Source organism: Vipera ursinii, assembly GCF_947247035.1.
Source record: "Vipera ursinii genome assembly, chromosome: Z".
In the NCBI taxonomy this organism is placed as follows: Eukaryota; Metazoa; Chordata; class Lepidosauria; order Squamata; family Viperidae; genus Vipera; species Vipera ursinii.
In genome coordinates, this window is record NC_139517.1 from 62,487,833 (window position 1) to 62,510,332 (window position 22,500).

General features: G+C 40.2%; 1 protein-coding gene and 1 long non-coding RNA gene across 2 annotated transcripts in view; one reads left to right on the plus strand and one right to left on the minus strand.

Annotated features, from left to right (window-relative positions):
* Positions 1–22,500, minus strand: part of CNTNAP2 (contactin associated protein 2) — a gene marked incomplete at its 5' end in the record, with an annotated part of 1,430,381 nt that overhangs the window by 325,060 nt on the left and 1,082,821 nt on the right. The window lies entirely within an intron of this gene.
* On the plus strand, positions 1,696–21,930 carry LOC310649677. The gene is made up of 3 exons (XR_014494284.1): positions 1,696–1,795; positions 3,549–3,753; positions 21,881–21,930. It is a non-coding gene; the product is annotated as an uncharacterized lncRNA (long non-coding RNA).

Here is a 22,500-nt window from a genome sequence, read left to right on the forward strand (position 1 = left end):
TCCTGAGGAACTAAAAAAAACCCCTATTTTGTATTACTGTTATTTTCACATCTCGTGTTTTCATGTTGAAAATACATGAAGAAATCATTTTTTTTATTTTGATATAAAAAATAACTGTATATTTTAAATTGTACATAAATAGTTCATTTTGAAATGAAAGTATATTGTTAACCTTACACCTATTTAAAATTGAGTTGTGATAGTGATTATGCCCTCTAGTTTAAAAAGAATTTGAAAAGTTTGTTGTTGTTGTTAGCTGCGAAGTCGTGTCCGACCCATCGCGACCCTATGAACAACATTCCTCCAGGCCTTCCTGTCCTCTACCATCTTCTGGAGTCCATTTAAGCTCACGCCTACTGCTTCAGTGACTCCATCCAGCCACCTCATTCTCTGTCGTCCCCTTCTTCTATTGCCCTCGATTTTTCCCAGCATTAGGCTCTTCTCCAGTGAGTCCTTCCTTCTCATTAGGTGGCCAAAGTATTTGAGTTTTAGCTTCAGGATCTGGCCTTCTAAAGAGCAGTCAGGATTGATCTCCTCTAGGACTGACCGGTTTGATCGCCTTGCAGTCCAAGGGACTCGCAGGAGTCTTCTCCAGCACCATAGTTCAAAGGCCTCAATTCTTTGGTGCTCAGCCTTTCTTATGGTCCAACTTTCACTGCCATACATTGCAACTGGGAAGACCATAGCCTTGACTATACGCACTTTTGTTGACAGGGTGATGTCTCTGCTTTTTAGTGTGCTGTCTAGATTTGCCATGGCTTTCCTCCCCAGGAGCAAGCGTCTTTTAATTTCTTGGCTACAGTCACCATCTGCAGTGATCTTGGAGCCCAGGAAAATAAAATCTGTCACTACCTCCATTTCTTCCCCATCTATTTGCCAGGAATTGAGAGGGCCAGATGCCATGATCTTGGTTTTCTTAATGTTAAGTTTCAACCCAAGTTTTGCACTCTCCTTCTTCACCTGCAACAAGAGGCTCTTTAGTTCTTCTTTACTTTCTGCCATTAGAGTGGTATCATCTGCGTATCTTAGGTTGTTGATATTTCTTCCGGCAATCTTAATTCCAATTTTTGATTCATCTAGCCCTGCCTTTCTCATGATATGCTCTGCATATAAGTTAAATAGGCAGGGCAACAGTATACAGCCTTGCCGGACTCCTTTCCCAATTTTGAACCAAAGTTATCAGAACGTAATACTTGGTTTTGGTGCAACTTGTATTTTTCTATTGTCTTAATTGTAAATAAAAATAATTATTCATCAGGGGTCTTGATCTTGGCCATCAGCACTGAACATTTCTACAATAGATTAAGTACAAAAGTAGTTTGGCCAGTTTTCTCTTATGTGGTAAACTGTAATTTCTTTCATTCAGAATACAGTGAGTATTTCTAAATTTTCATTTAAAAATCATAAATGTGTTACTACAGCCTATGACTTCTTTTGCACTCAGTTATTTTTTGAGAAGGATCAAAATATAAATTGCTACTTCATAGTTTGCCTTGAGAGTGAACAGAAACTCTTTCTTACCATAGCTAAGAAAGGTAATGTCTTTAGCAGGAATAATCCTGAAGAGAAAGAATGGTATTTTGGGCAGAACTCAGAGCTAAAATAAATTTCATCATTTGTGATATCTAAAGAAACAGATGGGTTATGGTTTTGAGGTATTACTGGCCAGAGGCTGCTGCCAGCAGAAGTTAAAAGATTAGAAACAAATTTGTTGAGCAGCTGAGTTGCAGTGAAGAAGAAAAGAACCTTCAAAGAAAAGGAGAGGAGAAGAAAAGCAGAGGCAGAAGAGAAAAAAGTAAGACTGAATTTGACAGGCTGTCTTGAATATGGAAACGGCAATGCTTAAAACAATAGTTAGTAACACAAAATTATTAGGATTGAAGATCCTAATAATTGAAGATCCTGATAATTAGGAGATAAACTGAATAAATATGATTCTCATAATCGGAAACCAGCCCACATTTTTATATAACTTTATTATATTCACCTTAAAGAATAATAATAATATATTAATTTTAAATTTAATTCTATCTAGGATACTTTAATTTATAGTACAAATTCATACACAGAATGGCTTTTCCAGCTAGTAAAGTTTTTCCTATGAGTAAATTATTTCCTCAACGAAGCAGTGCCTTTTAGAGAAATCTCTCTGGATTGAATATATTCAAGTAAGGCTCTATTGATGAAACATTTTCATATCATTGAACAAATCACTTCCAATACCAAAATTTATCTAGCTGGCTTATAATTTTCCTGGATTTGTTTTCTTTTTTTTTACCATAATTAAATGTATTTTTCTCTATATATTCTAACTTCAAAAGGCAATTATGAATTATCATTATTTGAATATACTGATGTTGCATAAATGATTCTTTTCAGATAATCATCCAAAGTAGATTCTTTGCAGCATCACAACTTTAAACTTGAAACACTGTATTAATGCAATTAACGTTTAATGATAATCTCTATAATATTTATGTCATTGTCAACTATAATTTGCCTGTGAACATGTAAAACTACACATTTTTTCACCTAGATGATCTGTTTTGTTCTTCTATATTAATTGCAACTTATTATCTTTGTGGCCCCCATTCATACAGAAATGGAAGGGCTGTGGAAAGCAATTGAAATAAATAATTTGAAATATACAATCATCTGTCAGGAACAATATTTATTATTATTTAAAATGTTTTGAGTATGATGAGTTATAGAACAGTGTAACTGAAACAATTCCTAGGGTCACTCTGATAAGGTAGTTAATATTGAAAGCCTACTATCCAACCTAAATAAAATTAACCAACTAGACTTTTTAAATATAATTTTTACAATAGATGTAGCAAATATTAAAGCAACAATACTCATTTGCTTCTGCTTGTACAAACACCATGTATCTAAGAAGCAACAAAAATGGATTCTTTTCAACATAATCTATGAATACATAAGAGCAGCAATATATGCATTTAATGCATTGGATGTTAGAACACTTTAAAGAGTGTGAAATAAAATGCTCCACTTTCTCCCTTCAGAAAATGCAAAAAGGGAATCCCAATCTTGAATTTGAACTCAGAATTATTAGAAAACATTCAATGTATGTGCCTATGACCCCCTCAAATTAATATTTATATGTATTCTCCTCCAGTAAACTCCCTCAGTCTGTAACATTAAAGATATTCATAGAAGTGTTAAGCAAACAACACTTGAAGTGTATGCCAGTAAAAATTATCTACAGAATAGCAGAAATGTATAGCAGAGATATAGAAAGATCCTGGAGGCAGATGACTAACTTAGTACCACTGGCAAAGGCATCATTTCATACTGTGTAAGAGAAATCTGAGGTAATTCACATTTGTATTTTATCAACAAAACTATACGGATAATATTTAATGGTATAGTTTCAAAGGCTGGGCCCTCGGATTGGATGGTGTTCAACGTGCTACTGAGGAAGAACAAAGGATATTTTGGATTACTACAGTAATTGTGTTTATGACATGAATTGTGTTTATGACATAAAGCCTTTGAGAGATATAATTGCTGATACTGCTATGAAGGAAAAGAAAACCTGAAGCTGAAAAGATAAAATTACAATGTGAACTTGGACCATAAGAAACCTAATGTGGTACAACTCAATATAGAGAAGATGAAACGACTTGACTACATACTGAATCTTACACATCAGTAGATTGAAAGGCATTGCAGCTAAACACTTTCAAGCTGAAGATAATAAGGTCTGTCATTCAGGCATTGCTTTTCAGGGTAAGGAAGGATGTAGTAAAGACAGCACTTGTGTAAACTGAGATCAGTGACTGAATGTTACTTCATGGACAACTATTTGATGATTTTCCAGATTAAGCAAACATTGATGCAGAAAAAAAGATTGCTGGGTTTTGTTATCAAGTTTTAACTCTGCAAAACATGCAAGGAAGATTCCCTACTTGTAACTGGAGACTAGAATGCCAAAGTTGGAAATAGTAAGGAGGAAAATGTAGTTGAATTTTTATGACATAGGAAATAGAAATAAAACACGGGACAACTTCTCAATTTCTACCAGTCAATGATTTCTTCATTGCCAATGAAATCTTAAAACAACCAAAATGATACCTAAATGTACAAACATTAACAGATAGAATACACCAAAATACACCTATTTACCTGAAGAAAAAACCCACTGAACATAGTAAGATTGATAATAATTAATTACTATCATGAAATGTGCAATTAAATAAAAATGAAAAAATGCTATTTTTTAAATGATGTATGCAGAGTATACTTCCATGGGATAGCTTGAACATTTAATAGTCTGTGATATTTTAGCTTTAGTAGCTAAAACTAAATTATTCTGAACTGAATCTGGATTTGCATAACTGCTACCACAACTTAAATTCTCATTAATTCATCGAGTTCATGCATGAATTCTTGTTCAGTGTCTGTCCTCTATTCAAGTTCTCTATAACTTGAATATTAATGTGAGAACAATTAATTAATCATTATTTGAAATCTGTATGGGGGAGTTTGATCAGAAATAGTTTAGCCAATTTATGTAATATTACAGAAGGACTCTATTCACCAGTACACCTTCCTTAATGTGTGTTCAGCTATGAATAAAATCCATCTTGCTTTGGCATTACATCTTAATCCACAAAAATAAAGAAGACTTCTGTGCATCTGTTGCAATGTCAAATAAAAGAGAAAAAGGAATGGGATGAGGCAGGACAGAAATTGGTTTAACATGTAACAGTTTGAGGTTAACTTGATTTTCAAGGCTTTTTGTTTTCTCATTTTTCTATGTGTTCCATGCTGCAATTTGATTTCTGTATAATTGACTCACCACAAATGACTCTTTTAAAGCTTATTGTCCAGTGAACATGTAAGCAATATATGCTAAATACTGCAAAACTGAAACTGAATAGAAACGGAGCATCTGTGACTAAAAAAGGATTCCTGAAATTAGGATGGGAAGAATACTTCTCAAATGATACATTTGAAACTAAATATGAAAAACCTTCATCATTTTATGTTCCACTGCTTCATTTCAAAGATTTGTACTGTTTAATTATCTTATAACAAAATTAACTTCTAAAGTTTAAGATTCATTGTGTCATACACACATCTTCACAATGTTTGGCAGGGTGGAAAAATATGAATTAGGGAACAAATGAAGTATGGTTTATTCCAAAGCCAGTAAAAATGCCTAAGTAACTACTGTGGAGTCCATCAAGCATTGAGTATTCCTTTATTATTATTAATATGTGTTATATACTGGGTTTTTTGCTTGATTGACAAGACAAGGCGAGTGAGTTCAGCAAGAATCATTTGCTTTCAGGAACTGAACTGAGAAACAGGGCTGTGAATACAGCTATTTATACCCTGGCCTCTAGGTGGCGGCCAATAGGTTTAAAGTAACCTATTGCCGTCCTAGAAGCAGCCAATGGTGCTGGAGACGGGTTGTCTGAGGAGCTGGGAGCTGTTAGCCAGCTTCCCTGCTTAAACAACCTTCCAGAAATTAACCCCATATGATACACTTTAGTAAGACAAAACCCAATACATTACACCTGTCCCCCCTAGAATGTACACACATTATAATAACAAAGGGATGATTACAGCAATTACAATTTTTACTTACAGAGATACAAAAGTAGTATGCAAAGTACACATTCTTCCTTATTTGCTAACACAGAGGCTCTCCTGGCTAGCAGTCATTCAATGACATATACAACATTATAGCTCAGTTATTTTGGAACAAAATCTTGTAAATACACAGGAGGCTTGCGAACCCGTCATGGAACGCCTGGGAGAGCCAGGCACTCCCTGGTCTACCTGCTTGCCCGCTGGGCTAGGTAGACCAGGGTCCATAAGTTCAAGCGAGTATGGCTGACTTGGAATTCTCTGGCTGGCCATTCCAGGTTGGCCCGCCCAAGAGTCTAATCCTTCCTCAGAGTTAGCACAGCAGCTGTAGTTTTCTGGTTGACTTTCTCCATCAGGGGCCCCATGTTGCACTCCTGGGCTTTGCCCTCTATGACCACCTCCCCATTGCTCTGACTGCTTGGGGCCTCAGAGCATATGTATTGATCAGCCTGGCTGCTGGTTTGAGGTCTGTGGATGGGACCTGGGACAAAGTCCTCACTTTGTGGCCATTCTGAAAAACACTTCCTAAGCTGATCGATATGGCACATGTAACACCCGTGTACTTGAGCTTCAATGGCTTTATCTAATCCTGGCCACCATAAATAGCTTTGTGCCAAAGCTTTCATGTGAACAATACCCAGATGACCTTCATGAAGCGATTGCACTACCCTGTCCCTTAATGAGGTGGGAACAATGACCCTGTTCCCCCATAGAATACAACCCTTATGAGCTGAGAGCTCATGTCTCCTTGTGAAGTAGCTCTGGAACTCAGGGCCAGGGCTTTTTTCTAGCCACCCCATGTGGACCCAAGATAGCACTCTGCTTAGAGTCTTGTCTGCCACCGTTTCTGCGGCTATGTTCCCTGCATGGAGGGGAAACTCCGGCAAGTCCTGAATGGACAAAATTCCTTGCATACTGTTGCTAGACTCGCAACTTGCATCCGGTTGATTCCGGTTATTTGGATACCTAGTGCATCAAACCAATTGAGCCCGATCAGGCCCGTTCACTGACCCCCTACTACGACAATGTCCAGGTGCCCAGAAAACCCCTTAAATTTGATGGCCAGTGTGGCCTCACCCTTGACTGAGACTCTGGCATTCTGGAAGTTGGTCAGTATAATGTCAGATGGCCTCAGCTTGGCCCACCTCTTGCTGCAATTGCAGACAAAATTAAATGTCTCAAGTGATATAATGGATACTGCTGAGCCCGGGTCCAGCTCCCTTGCAGTTCCACCTGAAGTCTTAACTTTGGCTTAATAGGGTGGCGAGCTCCTGTGCGGCAAATGCTTCTGCGGCTGGAGCAAAACCCTATGCTATACTGCCCCGGGGCCCCAGTACCTCTCCTAATTGGAATGTCTGACTGGCGATTCGATTGCCGGTCCCTTTGGCGACCTCTGCAGACAGACGCGATGTGGCCGGTCTTCCTGCAGGCCCAGCACATGGCTGTCTGGAACCCACAGTCCATGCGTTGGTGGCAGCCAACACACCCTGGGCACCCAAGGAAGGGATCTGCCTTGTAAGTTGCCCCTTGTTGCTTGTCGCTGTGACACTGTTGGTCATTGTGCCTTTGTATCTTGTCAACTTCCATGTTGTCTTTGGGGTCTTCCATGTGTTCGGCATCCTCGTGGTGGATGGTTTCCTTGTGCTGTGCTGTTTTGGTGGGTTGCACGGCTCGTATGGCCCCGCCGGCGGCTTTGTCAGCCATGATCTCTTTCAGCATGTTTGGGAATGACAGAGTCTCTTGATTTCAGAGACCGCAGATAAGCTGGTCTTGGAGCCTCTCCTCTATGTCGGAGAACTGGCACAGGCATGCAGCCTGCCTCAATGCCGCAATGAATTCTGATGCTGTTTCACCTTGTTGCTGAACCCTCTGTTCGAATGCGTGGTGCCAAGCGATTACCGACAGCTTTTCTTCAAGTCTGTGAACCATTTCTTCAAGTCTGTGAATGTTATAGACTCCAATGGCATCGGCATGAACAAGTTCTCGGCGATGTCGAACGTGGCTGGGCTGCAAACACACAGGAGTGTAGCGGCCTTCAAACCGTCCTTGGCAACTTGATTCACGTGGAGATAGTTCTCGACCCTAGATAGATACGAAGATCATCTTTCCAGATGAGATATATCAAATTCTTCCAGCTTTCTGACCTTTGCCATTTTTGCTGGTCTTCGCAGCTGGGGCTCAATGTCTTCTTATCCTGCTTCTCCATATGCCCAGGGACTGGTTCTCTGGGCACGCGGTTGCTAGCGGGGCTGTGCTAGACCAACTGTAGGGGGGGAAATTGCTTTTCCCGCCAGGCACTTTTGGCTTCTCCCCTAGTGACTCTCAGCTCTGTTGGAGAAGCAGTATCCCACTCTCGTCGCCAGTGTTATATACTGGGTTCTTTGCTTGATTGACGAGACGGGGCGAGTGAGTTCATCAAGAATCATTCTTTGTTTGCTTTCAGGAACTGAACTGAGAAACTGGGCTGCGAATACAGCTATTTATACCCTGGCCTCTAGGTGATGGCTAATAGGTTTAAAGTAACCTATTGCCGCCCTAGAAGCAGCCAATGGCAGTGCTGGAGATGGGTTATCTGAGGAGCTGGGAGCCGTTAGCCAGCTTCCCTGCTTAAACAACCTTCCAGCAATTAACCCCATGTGATACTCTTTAGTAAGACAAAATCCAATACATTACATATTGAATGGAACAAATAGAGGAAATGTATTACTGTAGACAAAACCTGATGATTTTAATGCCTAAATCCAACACAAAAATATAGATTGTAGGAATGCAGTAAATTTAACATGTGCCAAGTAATATATGAAGACACAATATAGACAGGCTTGCACATAATATTTAGCAAAGATTTGTTTTGCCTGCTTTTTGTTTGTTTGAGTATCTGGGTTAGTTTTGGTTTATAAAATCTAGCATATTCCTGATATGTTTTTAAGTCTGATGTAACAATTCAGAGATGAAAGAAAATCTTGGCCAAGATGAGAATTATTTCTCAACTAGAACCATGCAAGACTTCATATCTGCCGCTCCAGCTACACAAAAATATGTATCCTGCAAAAGTGCATGTGTACAGTACAAATACATCCAGGCAGAATATTTATTCTAAGGATAATGATAAAAGTTTCCCCACTCCAGTAGTGTCTGACTCTAGGGGGCAGTGCTCATCTCCATTTCTTAGCTGAGGGAGACACCACTATCCAAAGACATTTCCATGGCCATATGGGCAGCATGACTATATGCTGAGGTGCACGGAATGCTGTTACCTTCACACCAAAGTAGTTAAATACATTCAGGCAGAATATTTATTCTATTCCTCACTAAATACACATGCCCAAAGAACAAAAAGAGCTAATCTGAACAATAGCCCCACCATCCATGTAAAATGTAATGTATTGGCCTTAATTGCTGCAATCGGTTGCACAATGTAGTGTCCTTAATTGCTGTACTTAAGTGAATGATTGCTAAATGGTTCTTGTTCCTGCAACCCAGACTGCCTGTCTCCAAGCTGTTAACTATGTTTTGGGTGGGAATTGTTACTTTAAATCTATTGGTTGATGCCTAGAGGCGAACCGTATATATAGCTGTTCAGCAGCCATTAAGGCTGCTTCTGTTGTTACTTAATAAACATGCTTGCTGTTTCACCATTCTGCCTTGTCAATGCCTAACTGAACCAAGAACATAACAGTGGCAACGAGGGTGGGATGTGCTGCTTAACCGAGATAACCTGAAGTCACTAGGGAGTGAGGCCAGCACCAGAGCCTGGCAGGAGCTATGTCCCCCCCACCCACCTTGGTCTGCCAGCAAACCAGGCTTGAGACAACCATGCCTTAAGGATCCATCTTAGGGCCAGCACAGAAGCCAGAAGCACAAGGGATTGCGAGCAAGAAGCAACTCACCATGGCGAAAGTCGGAAAATTGGAGGAATTTGACGTGGCACAACCTGAGAGGTGGAGTTCTTACATCTCTTGCATCGAGAATTAACTCTGCGCTAACCAGGTTAGTGAAGATGGATTGAAGGCCATGACACTCCTGTGCGTGTGCAGCCCAGCTACCTTCAACATAGCTGAGAACCTGGTCACCCCTGCTCCACTCGAGTTGGTCACCTACATGGATCTGAAGAAGCAGCTCAGGGACCACTTGAAGCCGAAACAATCCGTCATAGTTTGGAGGCACCCATTTGAGCAGCAGGAGCAACAGCCCGGTGAATCTGCAACCGAATTCATAGCCGCCATCTGACAGGTGTCAGCTTTGCAACTTTGCAGACTTGGAGGAAAGGCTGAGGGAACATTTAGTCTGTGGACTGACTTAAGTGAATGATTGCTTAAACGGTTCTTGTTGCTGCAACCCAGACTGCCTGTCTCCAAGCTGTTAACTATGTTTTGGGCAGGAATTGTTACTTTAAATCTATTGGTTCCCACCTAGAGGCAAACCATATATATATAGCTGTTCAGCAGCCATTAGGGCTGCTTCTATTGTTATTTAATAAACATGCTTTCTGTTTCACCACTCTGCCTCGTCAATGCCTAACCAAATCAAGAACATAACAGTGGTGATGAGGGAGAGAGCCCGAGAGAGCCTGAAGTGGCTAGGGGGTGAGGCCAGCACCAGAGCATGGCAGGAACTATGTTCCCCCCCTCAGTCTGCCAGCAAGCCAGGCTTGAGACAACCACGCCCTAAGGATCCATCTTAGGGCCAGCACAGAAGCCAGCAGCTTGCTGTTTCACCATTCTACCTCGTCAATGCCTAACCGAACCAAGAACATAACACAATACAAATAAAGAATATAATTTTGTACAAGTGCAGCATGTAAAAAAATTCTACCCCATTAAACAGATAGATAGAAAATGTAATTCTCCTCAGTTTTTATTAATGATATACTAAAATCAAAACTGAAATTGGTATCAAGGGTCTTCAATGTATAAGAAATTTACCTGTGCAATGTGTGAGCTAATCTTCCATTCTTAGGTCTATGGGGAAAATGTTGAAAACACAATTCCTTTATGCCATACACAACCTTATGCATATAGAGTTTTAGTCTTTTAAGAAATTAATTTTGAAGCCTGAATTCAACAGCAATAGCAATAGCACTTATATTTATATATCATTCCATAGTGCTTTACAGCATTCTCTAAGTGCTATATACAGGCACAGCAATGACAGCATATTGCTCCAAACAATCTGGTCCTCATTTTACCAATTTTGAAAGGATGGAAGGCTAAGTCAAGATCAAACTCCTAGCTGTGAGGAGGGTTAGCCTTCATTGTAACCACTACACCATGATGGCTCATAAATTGAATGAGTCACACATTACATTAATACTTTCTCTTCATAATTATATAGTTAAGAAAATAGAATGAATTTTATGCTCTTGTAAAATACATTTTGCAATTATTTCTTCAAAGTATAGTACACAGTAGATTTTATCTTAAATATATATAATCGACTTCTTTGTAACAGTATCTGCCTCAAGCAGATGAATAGATTAGAAGTATTTAAATTTTTTGTTGAAGTAGTCCTTTTTGATTAGAGAAACAAATATTACTGTACGTCATTTAAACACTATTTTAAACAAAATGAAGTTGGTTCAAGTTACAGTAATTAAAGGCAGTGAAGCTGGTAGGGTGTGGGCAAGCCAGGGTATCATCTAAGACTGAACCAATGTAGTGAATTTGATTTGAAAAAAATGTCCCAGTTTAGAAAAGAGTCACATTGTGATTTGGGTGGTCATATAAATTGCATTAATGAATGGATGTTTAATTGGCCAACTATTTGGATCCATTGGGAATAAAACTGCAGATGCATAGAAGAATCAGGATCATTTTAGCATTATCATCAAAGTGGGGAGGAACTATAAAATGGTCTTCCAAAAAAAAAGAGTATGACTTTGATTTAGCAGCTTTCTAAAGCATGATTTAGCATGCTTCTAAAATTATGTTGAAATAAAACACTATTAAGATCTGATTTAACCCATTTTGGATGAAGCAATGCTTCCCCAAAAGAGCACATTCACAGGTCATGAATAAGATAAATTCAGCTGGTTCATGATAAACAAATGATAGTTTTACTCAAACCTCCAAATTACAGAGGTCTTCTAGTTCAACCCCTTGCTCAAGAGACCCTATATCATTCCATAGAAGTGGCTGTCCAGTCTCTTCTTAAAAGCCTCCAGTGATGAAGCACCCACAATTTCTGAAGGCAAGCTGTTCCACTGCTTAATTGTCCTCACTGTTAGGAAGTTTCTCCTTAATTCCAGGTTGCTTCTCTCCTTGATTAGTTTCCATCCGTTGTTTCTTGTCTGCTCCTTGGTGCTTTGGAAAATAGGTTGACTTCCTCTTCTTTTTGGCAGCACCTCAAATATTGGAATACTGCTATCATGCCACCACTAGTGCTTTTTCCCCACTAGATTAGACAAACCCAATTCCTGCAACTTCTTCATATGTTTTAGCCTCCAGCTCCCATAATAATCTTTGTTGCTCCTTTCTGTACTCTTTCCAGTGTCTCACATTTTTTTATAATATTGTGATAAAAAATGGATGCAGCATTCTAAATGTGGTCTTATTAAGGTTTTATCAAGTGATACTAATACTTCGCATGATCTTGATTCCATTCCTTTTTTTAATGTAACAAAGGCTTTTGCTGTTGTTGGCTGCTGCACACTGCTTACTGATATTTAGGTGATTGCCCACTAGGACTCCAATATGCCTCTCACAGTTACTGCTATTGAGCCAGGTTTCTTTTAATCTGTATTTATACATTAGGTTTTTCTTGACTAAGTATAAAACCTTACTTTTCTCTATATTGAATTTTATTTTGTTAGATAGGGCCCAGTGTTCAAATCTGTGAAGATCCATTTGGATCTTGAATTTATCTTCTGGAGTGTTGGCTATTCCTGCTTTCTTCCTTCTGTCAACTCTACAAATGAGCATGGCTACAGCCATTTTTCTTCTCATTCTAGGTTGCCACATAGAACGGAGGGAGGGGAGGTTGCCCAGGTGCTTCATTAGTCAAAATAATCTTCTGTCCCATGGAAACCAAGGTCATTGGCTGCTCCTGAGACTGGAGCTGGGTATTGCATAAAAAGCCTACCAAATAATCATATTGGGGAACGTAGTTGCTTGCATAGTTTTATGGGTGGGACTTTTAACTTTGTATTGGGGAATTGTTACGTGTATATCCAGACTTGGTTTCACTCTTGACCATGCCAATACTTTGTAACTAATAAACATGTTCTTTGAGGAATTTGCAAGGCTCTGTCAGTTCGTCTCTGTCAGTTGGAACAATGACATTAAACCAAGTCTCTTAAAACTTTGTTTACTTGGGGTGCTGGGCCCCAACTGCCTATTCACTCACTTTTGGGAGAGCGGTAAAGACTCAGCAAATATTTGAAATGGAGGAGAAGAGAGAAACCACTGCTAGCCGCAATGGGACTCAGGCTGTCGAAGTCCAGGGTAGTGCTCCAGCCACTGAGGTGGTGACACTGGCAGGGGCTTGGCCAAAGGCCAAGTTAATCCAACCTGGGAAGCTGGTACTGCAGGAAGGAGCTACAGTCCTAGCAGACCTCTATCAAGCTGAGGCTGCCCCTCAGTGCAGGAGTACTCCTGTAAATGTTGGAGAGGAGCTCTTATTGCTGCCGTCCCAAGGGTTCGTCTGTGGTTAGCAGGAAAGGAAAGGGGTAAATGGGATGGGATGACTCTGGAGAGTGAAAGTTTCAGTCCACAGTCCATAGCCCCTTGCTCAAACAGCTGAAGAAGAAGTTCAGCAGGCTGGAGGTAAAGGATATGATTCCCGTAGCCTAGGAGATGGGTGCTGTGGGGGGAGAATGCCAAGAGTTACCCATCTCTTCCCTCCCTTGCTGGAGTTCCACCCAACCACAGGAGCCCATGCTGTTTTGCCCATCCCCCAGTCAGCTGTTATGTCAAGCCCAGTATCCCAGCCAAGGCTGCAGTTGTGGCCTCAGGCTGCCAGTTCAAGAGCCAGCCAAGGGAAGTCTGGAGAATAGTTTGGCCTCATCCCCAGGGCCAGCAAACTGCCCAAGCCCAGCAGCAGGTGCAGGCGGCTCTGCTGAGGTTCAAGCCACCTCTCATCAAGCCCACCTTTGATTGGCACCCTCAGAAGCTAATCTTCTTCCTAAATCAGGTGTGGGCTCATTTAGATCATTACGCTTATGCCTTCTTGGATTGGGCTATGATTGTGAATACTGTGGTGGCAAATTTAAAGGGGGAAATGGCCAACTGAGTGACCAACCTCCATGATGAAGGGGCTCCTGAATTGCATGATGTTAACCTATTCATGGAGTAATTGAGGGGTCATTTTGAGGATGAGTCCTGGGCACTGCTACCCGAGAAGGAAATCCACCACCTGAAGCAAAGAGGCCTCCCCACTAAGGTATATGTTCATGAATTCAGGAGAGTTGCTGCTTGGCTGGGGCAGTGGCCATAATGGTCACTGATCAACTATTTCAAGCAGGAGCTAGATAGCAACTTACTTCAAGCTTCCATCATTCGGAGTTTCCCTAACCTGTTGCGTGAGTGGTACAGCATGGTGGTGGTGCTAAACATCTAATTGGATTGCCCCAGGAAGTTAAGCACAGCTGAGTCCAGGCTCCTGCATGCCCAGGAGAAATTCCCCTATGGCCAACATTCCCATGCTATTGCAACCACCAGTGTTTCCCAAGCGCCAGCCAGGGATCCTATCAAGTGCTACCGGTGTGGTCAGATGGGTCACCATGCTGTGGAGTGCCCAGCTCCTAAACCTCAACCCAGCAGCATGCCAGTTGCCACCACTAAACCACAGAGAGCTACCTGAGGGGGAAGTGAAAAGTCAAACTGGGCACATCAGGACCCTGCTATTGAGGCGTCCCCTCCCACCGAGCTCGAAGCCAAGACCTGATCCAAGCCACAGCAAATCCTGGCACCTTATGACAGTGATGAGAAAAGTGAGGAGGACCCCATGGTGAGTCAACCTATTCCATCCTTTGCATTCCATCCAGGCTAATAGTGCCCCCCAAAAGGGGCCCATATGAACTTGAACATTCTAATAGACTTGGGGTACATTCGGTGCTTAATTAACCTACCCACCAAACTCAAACTGGGCATCTGAGCCAAACTACTGCCCCTTCCCATGAGGTTTGAGTAAGCTGATGGGTCCCTCATCAGAGGCACCCCTGCCATGCACCTGACAGAACTTGTGAATTTGGAAATGGGTCGGCATTGGGAAATCATCCATTTTGTGGTGGTTCTGAAGATGACTGAAGCAGTAATTTTGGAACTAGCATGGCTTGATAAATGGTGCCCCAACATCTGGTAGGAGGAGGGAGTGCAGAAGTTAAGACTGGAGACAGGACCCCTCCCACCTGCTGCTAACTACAAAGTGAAGGACTTACCATCAGCAAGATTCAAGAGGAGCCCCATAAAATCCTAAAGACTAGAGCGACTTCTGGTGCACTGCACCGATGGCAGCTTTCTTCTGGCCGCCTGTCCTGGGATTCCATGAAAAGCGCGCAGAGACAGCGAAAATCAGCTGTCCCGCAGCTTGAATACCTCCCCCTTGGGAGAAGAGGGGGAGGAGAGTTTTCCTCAGGTAGAGGTAGAGCTCCCCTACACCCCCTTAATTATTTGGGGGTCGGAAGATGAGAGCTCCCTCAGAGCCCAAGGCTTTCTCCGCACCCAGGACGCCTTTGCTCCGAGCTTTAGGAGCGAAGCAAGACACCACATCCACATCTGCTATTTAAAGTGACTTGTGAGTGATTTAAAAGCAGACAGAGCTGACCAGGAGAAGTTAAAATTGCAAGCAGCACAAGAAATAAAGGAGGAGATGGCTGATCTTCTTGGCAGTAAAATGAAGGAGGAGATGGCTGACCTCCTTGAGAATAAAAATAGAGAGATGAGGGAAGACATACTGCTTGCACTTCAAGGGTTAGCTACATAAGGGTTAGCTTGGATGATCTGGTGGATGAAGTTGTGGAAAATACTGAAAAATTAGAAAGCAGAGTTGTTAAAGTTAAAAACAAGATTGATAGAACAGAGGAGGAAGTGATCATCTCACAATATAGAGATATGGAATTTGCCTTGCGAATAAGAGGATTAAAGGAGGACCCATGAGAAGATCTGAAAAAGGAGGTGGCAAAAGCTCTAGCTCCCATTTTGGGATGTGAACCTGAGGAGTTATCAAGAGAGATGGATAAGATATTTAGGGTTAATTCCTGGATTGCGAGGCAGAAAAATTTACCTAGAGATGTGGTTATTTATTTTCAAGGAGATCACTTCGAAATGCAATTATTCAGGCTTTTTACCAACAGAGATTTCAAATTACAGATCAAAACATTATAATTTTAAAAGAAATACCTCCAAAAATTCTTAGAAAAAGAAAAGATTTTGCTTTTTTGTCTGAGGAGCTTAAAAACCGACAGGTCCAGTTTAGATGGGAGATACCTATTGGAATAGTGGTGAATTATGCAGGGAGACAATATAGACTTAATGCAATTTCAAAGGCAAAAGATTTTTATACTTATGTCCTGAAAGCAGGTTCACCACCATCTCCACAACTTAAAAGAATAGAAGAAAGGCTGGAAGATAAACAACCAGTTGAAGGTGCAATGTCACTGGCTGTTGGAGATTTACCTCAGGCTGACCTATTGAACAGAGTTTGGTGTTAAAGGATGATCCAAAGGAACAGAGGATGACTCGGGCTGCATATAGACATAAAGAAAAGGAGCAAAAACAGAAGGCTGATTCTGGACCAACACAAGGCCTGGTTACTACAGAGCCTGTGGGAGGGGCACGACTGAAGAGACCAACAGCAGATCTTCAGGCAGTGTTCCAGAGGCTTCAGGCCACTAAGGATGGCAAAGCTCCTGACATGGAATGTTAATGGCCTGAATTCACCACAAAAAAAGAAAGTATTTCACTACCTGAAACAACTAAAAAATGACATTGTCTGCTTACAGGAGACTCATATTGCTGCAAAAGATCAAAAGTATTTGATTTGTTCTCAGTTGGGAGCACACTTGATAGCTTCTGCCCCAGATAAAAAGGGGGGAGTGGTTATTTATTTAAGAAGAGATTTATCGGCTAGATTAAGTGAATCTGATACACAAGGAAGATACGTTATTATTGAATTAGTGTTACAAGGCAAGAAAGTTCTTATTATTGGGTTATATGCCCCTAATCAACAACAAAAAAGGTTTTATAAGTTTTTACATCACAAACTAACTCAATTGGATTACAAATCTGTTATTATGATGGGTGATTGGAATGGTGCTCTGGACTCAAGTAAAGACAAGAAGGGATCTTTCAAAAATTCTCCTAATCATTCTAAATTACCTAAAGCTTTTTTTGATTTGAAAGATGATCTGGAATTCAGAGATATTTGGCGAGAATGGTATGTGGAAGATAGAGACTTTACTTTTTTTTCGGATAGGCATCAATCATTCTCCAGAATTGATTTTTTTTAATTATTACTGATCTTTTCTCCAGGGTCAAGAATGCTAAGATCTTTCCTAGAACATTGTTGGATCATAGCCCTGTATGGTTGGAGTTATGTTCTGAAGATGCTAATCTGGATGAATGGCAGAAGGGTATTAATAAATTTATTTTAGTGGGGAAAAAACCGAGAGTTAAACTTAAGATTCTACAAGACACATGGGAAAGAGGAGGACTTAAGGTGCCTAAGTTGAAATTATATTATGATGCGGTAGTTTTAACATTGGTTAGTGATTGGCTTAATTTAACAAATAAAAGAACATTTTATCTTGAGGGATGGAACTTATTATATGGGTGGCATGCATATTTAATTTATGACGAAAAAGTTGACAAGGCTTTTAAATCTCATATTTTAAGAAGTGCTTTATTCTGTGTCTGGAAAAATATTATTATAAGTTAAATTATAAAATACCAATTTGGGGGATTCCTGGACATGCGATAGAGGGTGTATCTATGGGTGTGTGTCTGGATATGATTTCTTATAAGGAATTACTTAGATTGGTAGGGAATGATTGGCAATTAAAGTCATTAGTTGAGTTAAAACAAGAAAATATTGTACAGTCCTGGTTCCAGTATACTCAATTGTAAGCTATGTGGAAGTTAGATCAAAAGGTTGGCATTATACTACTGGATGAAAATTTGGTAAAACAGATCAAAGATCAAAATCCAGCGCATATAAAGAGAATTTACAATGCTTTAATAGAATTGGATTCGGAAATGGAATTAGTTAAAGATTGTATGGTAAAGTGGGCTCAAAATATTCAAGAACCAATCCCATTGGATATATGGGAGGTAATTTGGGTTAGAAATGTAAAATTTACCCAGGCCCAAAATTTAAGAGAAAATTTTTATAAAATGTTTTATAGATGGCATTTGGATCCTAAAAAGTTGTCTTGTATGTATCCTAATTTACAGCCCAAATGTTGGAGATGTGGCAGTTTGGATGCCACTTATTTTCATATCTGGTGGACTTGTAGAAATATAAAAGCTTTTTGGATTAAAATTTGGTGGAACATTCAAAAGATTTTTAAGAGAAAGATAAAGTTTACCCCACAACTATTTTTATTGGGTGTTATTATAGATTGTGATACTAAAGAAACTAACTTGATGTTGAACTTATTTATTTATTTATTTTATTTTTATTACATTTATATCCCACCCTTCTCCGAAGACTCAGGGAGGCTTACAAGCTTAGCAGTAGCCTTCATTTTATGTATATGCCTGCTTGTTAGGGCTTTCACACACACCCCCAAGCGGCATTATTACAAAGTCAGCTTATTGCCTTCAACAATCTGGGTCCTCATTTTACCTACCTCGGAAGGATGGAAGGCTGAATCAACCTTGAGCCTGGTGGGACGCGAACCTGCACTAATTGCAGGCAGCTGGTGTTACTTAAGGAGGCATTAGCCCACTGCTCCACCAAGGCTCTATAACTTGATAACAGCTGCAAGGTTATTGGTAGGGCAATATTGGAAGAAGGATAGTTTGCCTACTATAGAAGAATGGACATTTAAAGTGTCAAATTTAGCAGAAATGGCTAAGATTTCTGCTTACTTGAAGGATCATTCACAAGAAAGATACATTTTGGTCTGGAGAAGATGGATAGATTATATTCAGAATAAATATGAGACCAAAAAGTTCCATTTAGCTTATGGGTAAATTTTAGATTGTTATTATTATTAATAGTTTATTATAGCGGAATTTTTATTAGTTTTAATTATATGGTATTATTATTATTTTTAGTATTAGTATTGTTTAATAACTTGGATATTAATTTGTTTATGTTTTTATTATTATTATGTTCACTTTTATTTTGTTTGTATTTACCTTAAAGGGGAGTTAAAGCGCATTATGAACTTGGTTATTTATATAGTTGGTTAATGTTAGTTAGATTATGATTATTATATTTGTAACCTTGTGTTCAGCTTTGGGAAGTGGGGGAGGAAGGGGGGTTTGGGGGGGGTTGGTTTTGGGGATTATATTGTAATTTTTACAACACTTTTTAATAATAATAAAAAAGACTAGAACTAAAAAGCTGCTCGGCATTCAATTTGTCCCAACTGAGTACTGTGATTGGGCAGAAGCATTTAGTGAGAAGGAATGTGACATCCTCCCCTCCCCACCAACCTATGGACTGCACTATTGAAATTCTGCCAGGTGCCAAGCTCCCAAAACCAAAAATATACTCTATGACACCCAGAGAGATGAAAGAACTGAGAAAGTACATTGATAAAAACTTAACATGGAGGTTCATTCAGCCAGCTAAATCATGCGTGGCTGCTCCCATGCTATTCAAGGAAAAGAAAGATGGGTCTCTTAGATTATGTGTGGATTTTAAAGGGTTAAATACTGTCATTATAGAAAATATCTACTCCCTTCCCCTAATGAAGGACACGTTAGCCCACCTGACTAACGGGAAAATCTTTGCCAAGCTGGATTTAAGAGTAGTTTATTACCGAATCTGGATGAAGGAGGGGGACGAGTGGAAAACCACCTTCAATTGCCCTTTGGGCAGTTTCCAATTTAAAATGATGCCTTTTAGACTGCAGGGGGGCCCTGCTGTGTCCATACAATTGACAAATCAAGTGCTCCATGATAATTTATACAAGGGGTTTTTGATCTATCTTGATGACATCCTTATTTACACTGAAACCATGGAATAACACATCAAATTGGTCTTTGAGGTGCTAAAGAGACTGTTAAAAGCCAAACTGTATGCCAAGCTGTCAAAATGTGAATTTCACCAGACATGTCTTGATTATCTGGGGTATTGAATTTCAAATGAGGGGATAGAAATGGACCCTGCCAAAGTAAAAGTGGTGCTAGAATGGCAACCCTCACACACCCATAAGCAGCTTCAACGCTTTTGGGGTTTTGCCAACTTTTATTGTCAGTTTATTCCCTGTTTTGCAAAGATGGCTATGTCAATCACTGATTTACTCAAAACAGGAAAAAGGGGGGGACCCTGACCTTGTCAGCCATTACAGTGGTCGTTAGAGTGGCAGGCTGTGTTCGAGAAACTAAAGAGACTCTTTGCAACTGAACCAGTCCTTAAGCACCCTGACCCCAAACAGCAGTTCATTATTCAAACTGATGCAAGTAATGTGACTGTGAGTGCTGTTCTCTTACAAAAAACATGGGGGGAATTACAACCCTGTGACTGATCACAATAATTTGGAGGCTCTGAAACACCCCCCCCCACACACACAGATTATCCCCAAAGCAAATTCGGTGGGCTCAATACTTCAACCATTTTAATTTCACCTTAAAATATTTTCCAAGGGGTAAGAATATTTTAACTATTGTCTTATCTAGAATGCCCCAGGTCAGGAGCTACTGAGAGGAAGTAATTAAATACATTATTCCTCTGCCACAATCTGCTTCTCAAATAACAACCAAATCACAAACATCGGGATCACATGCAGTTCTGATGATCACTTACTGAAAGAGCTAAAGGAGAAATTAGAGACTGATACCTGATTCAAAGACAATAAATCTGTTTCAACCCTAAGTGGGGGACTAGCTTGGAAAGGCTCTAAACTATACCTCCCAGGTGACCTCAGACTCCAAGCACTTCAGTGGAGTCATGACGCTAAGCAGGTGGCTCACTTTGGATTTTTGAAAACATTGCATCTGATGTGGAGGCAATTCTGGTGGCCAGGAATGAAAAAAATAATGAAAGTTATGTTAAGAACTATGCCACCTGTGCTGCCATGAAAAGATGTCCTGGAAGGCCCCCAGGATTGCTGCAACAAGTCACTGATCCCTCTCAGCCATGGATTTTATAGTGGAGTTACCTGAGAGCAAGGGAAACACTGTAATGTAGACTGTGATTGATCTGTTTTCCAAGAAAGTGCACTTTATTGCGTGTTCAGGACTTCCCTCTGCATAGAAGCTAATGTTTTTGAAAGACATATATCAGTTCCATGGAGCCCTGAAAAGGCTTATTTCTGACAGGGGTTCCAGCTTACTGTTAAATTCTGGAGGGAGTTCGTCAAACTGATTGGGTCAACCCAGGGGCTTTCCTCAGCTTTTCATCTGAGTACTAATGGAGCTGTTGAAAAACCTAATGCAGTGGTGGAACAGTCCCTCAGATGCTATGTAAATTACCAGCAGACTAACTGAGCTGATCTCCTGCCTTTCGCAGAGATAGTCTACAACAATACTGTGCACAATAGCACTGGATGTTTTAAATAGTAATGGATTGAGATTTTGTGCCCATGCCTGAGTACCCTGAGGAGCCCTTACTTCCCAGACTTTGGATCAATGGATGACATCCTTCCAGGGGGTTTGGGTGAATGTGAAGAAAGCATTGACAAAAGCTGCTAAGGTTTACAAGGAGCAAGCAGATAAACAACATTCTCCTCAAAAACCTTTTTCTGTGGGGCAATTGGTTTATCTTTCAACAAAATATTTAAGATTAAAGTGACCCAGCAGAAAATTGGGGCCAAAGTTCCATGATTGTTGGGAAAAGTTCACCCTGTGTTTCATTATAGTCTATTGAAACCTATGTCAGAATCCTCTTTGAAACCTGTCCCAAAGAAGCCACTGGGTCCAGTAGTAGTGGAGGGGGAGACCCATTATGAAATAAAACAAATTCTTGATCCCAAGTTGTACAAGGGAAAGTTACAGTACCTCATTCAGTGGAAAGGTTATCCTGTCAGAAGTTACATGGGTGACATGTACCAGTGTGAAAACAGACAGATTAATAAAAATAAAGCTCTATGATAAATATCCTCACAAGCCTTGAGGAAATACTTAACCTGCTTTTGTTTCCCTTACAGGAGACTTTCTTTTTGTGAGGGGCTGACTGTCAATTCTACAAATGAGCATGGCTACAGCCATTTTTCTTCTCATTCTATGTTGCCACATAGAAAAGAAGGAGGGGGTTACCCAGGTGCTTTGTTAGTCAAAATAATCTTTTGTCCCATGGGAACCAAGTTCATTGACTGCTCTTGAGATTGAAGGCTGGGCATTGCATAAAAAGCCCGCTAAATAATCATATTGGGGAATGTAGTTGCTTGCATAGTTTTATGGGTGGGACTTTTAACTTTGTATTGGGGAATTGGTAATTGTGTATCCAGACTTGGTTTCACTCTTGACCATGCTGATACTTTATAACTAGTAAACATGTTATTTGAGGAATTTGTAAGCCTCAGAGATCTGTTTTATTCATCTCTTTCTGTCAGAACCATGACACCTTCCATGTAGATGTAGTTCCATTAAGGGCTACATGTTGAGTATGATTTGTCAGCCCAATACAAATCCATCTGGTGGTGATGCTGTCTATCCTTTTTTTAGCTCAATAAGAAGTAGGTTGTGGTCTACTTTGTCAAATGCCTTACTGAAATCCAAATATACTATCCACTGCATTTCTCTGGCCCACTAATTTAGTCAGTTTATC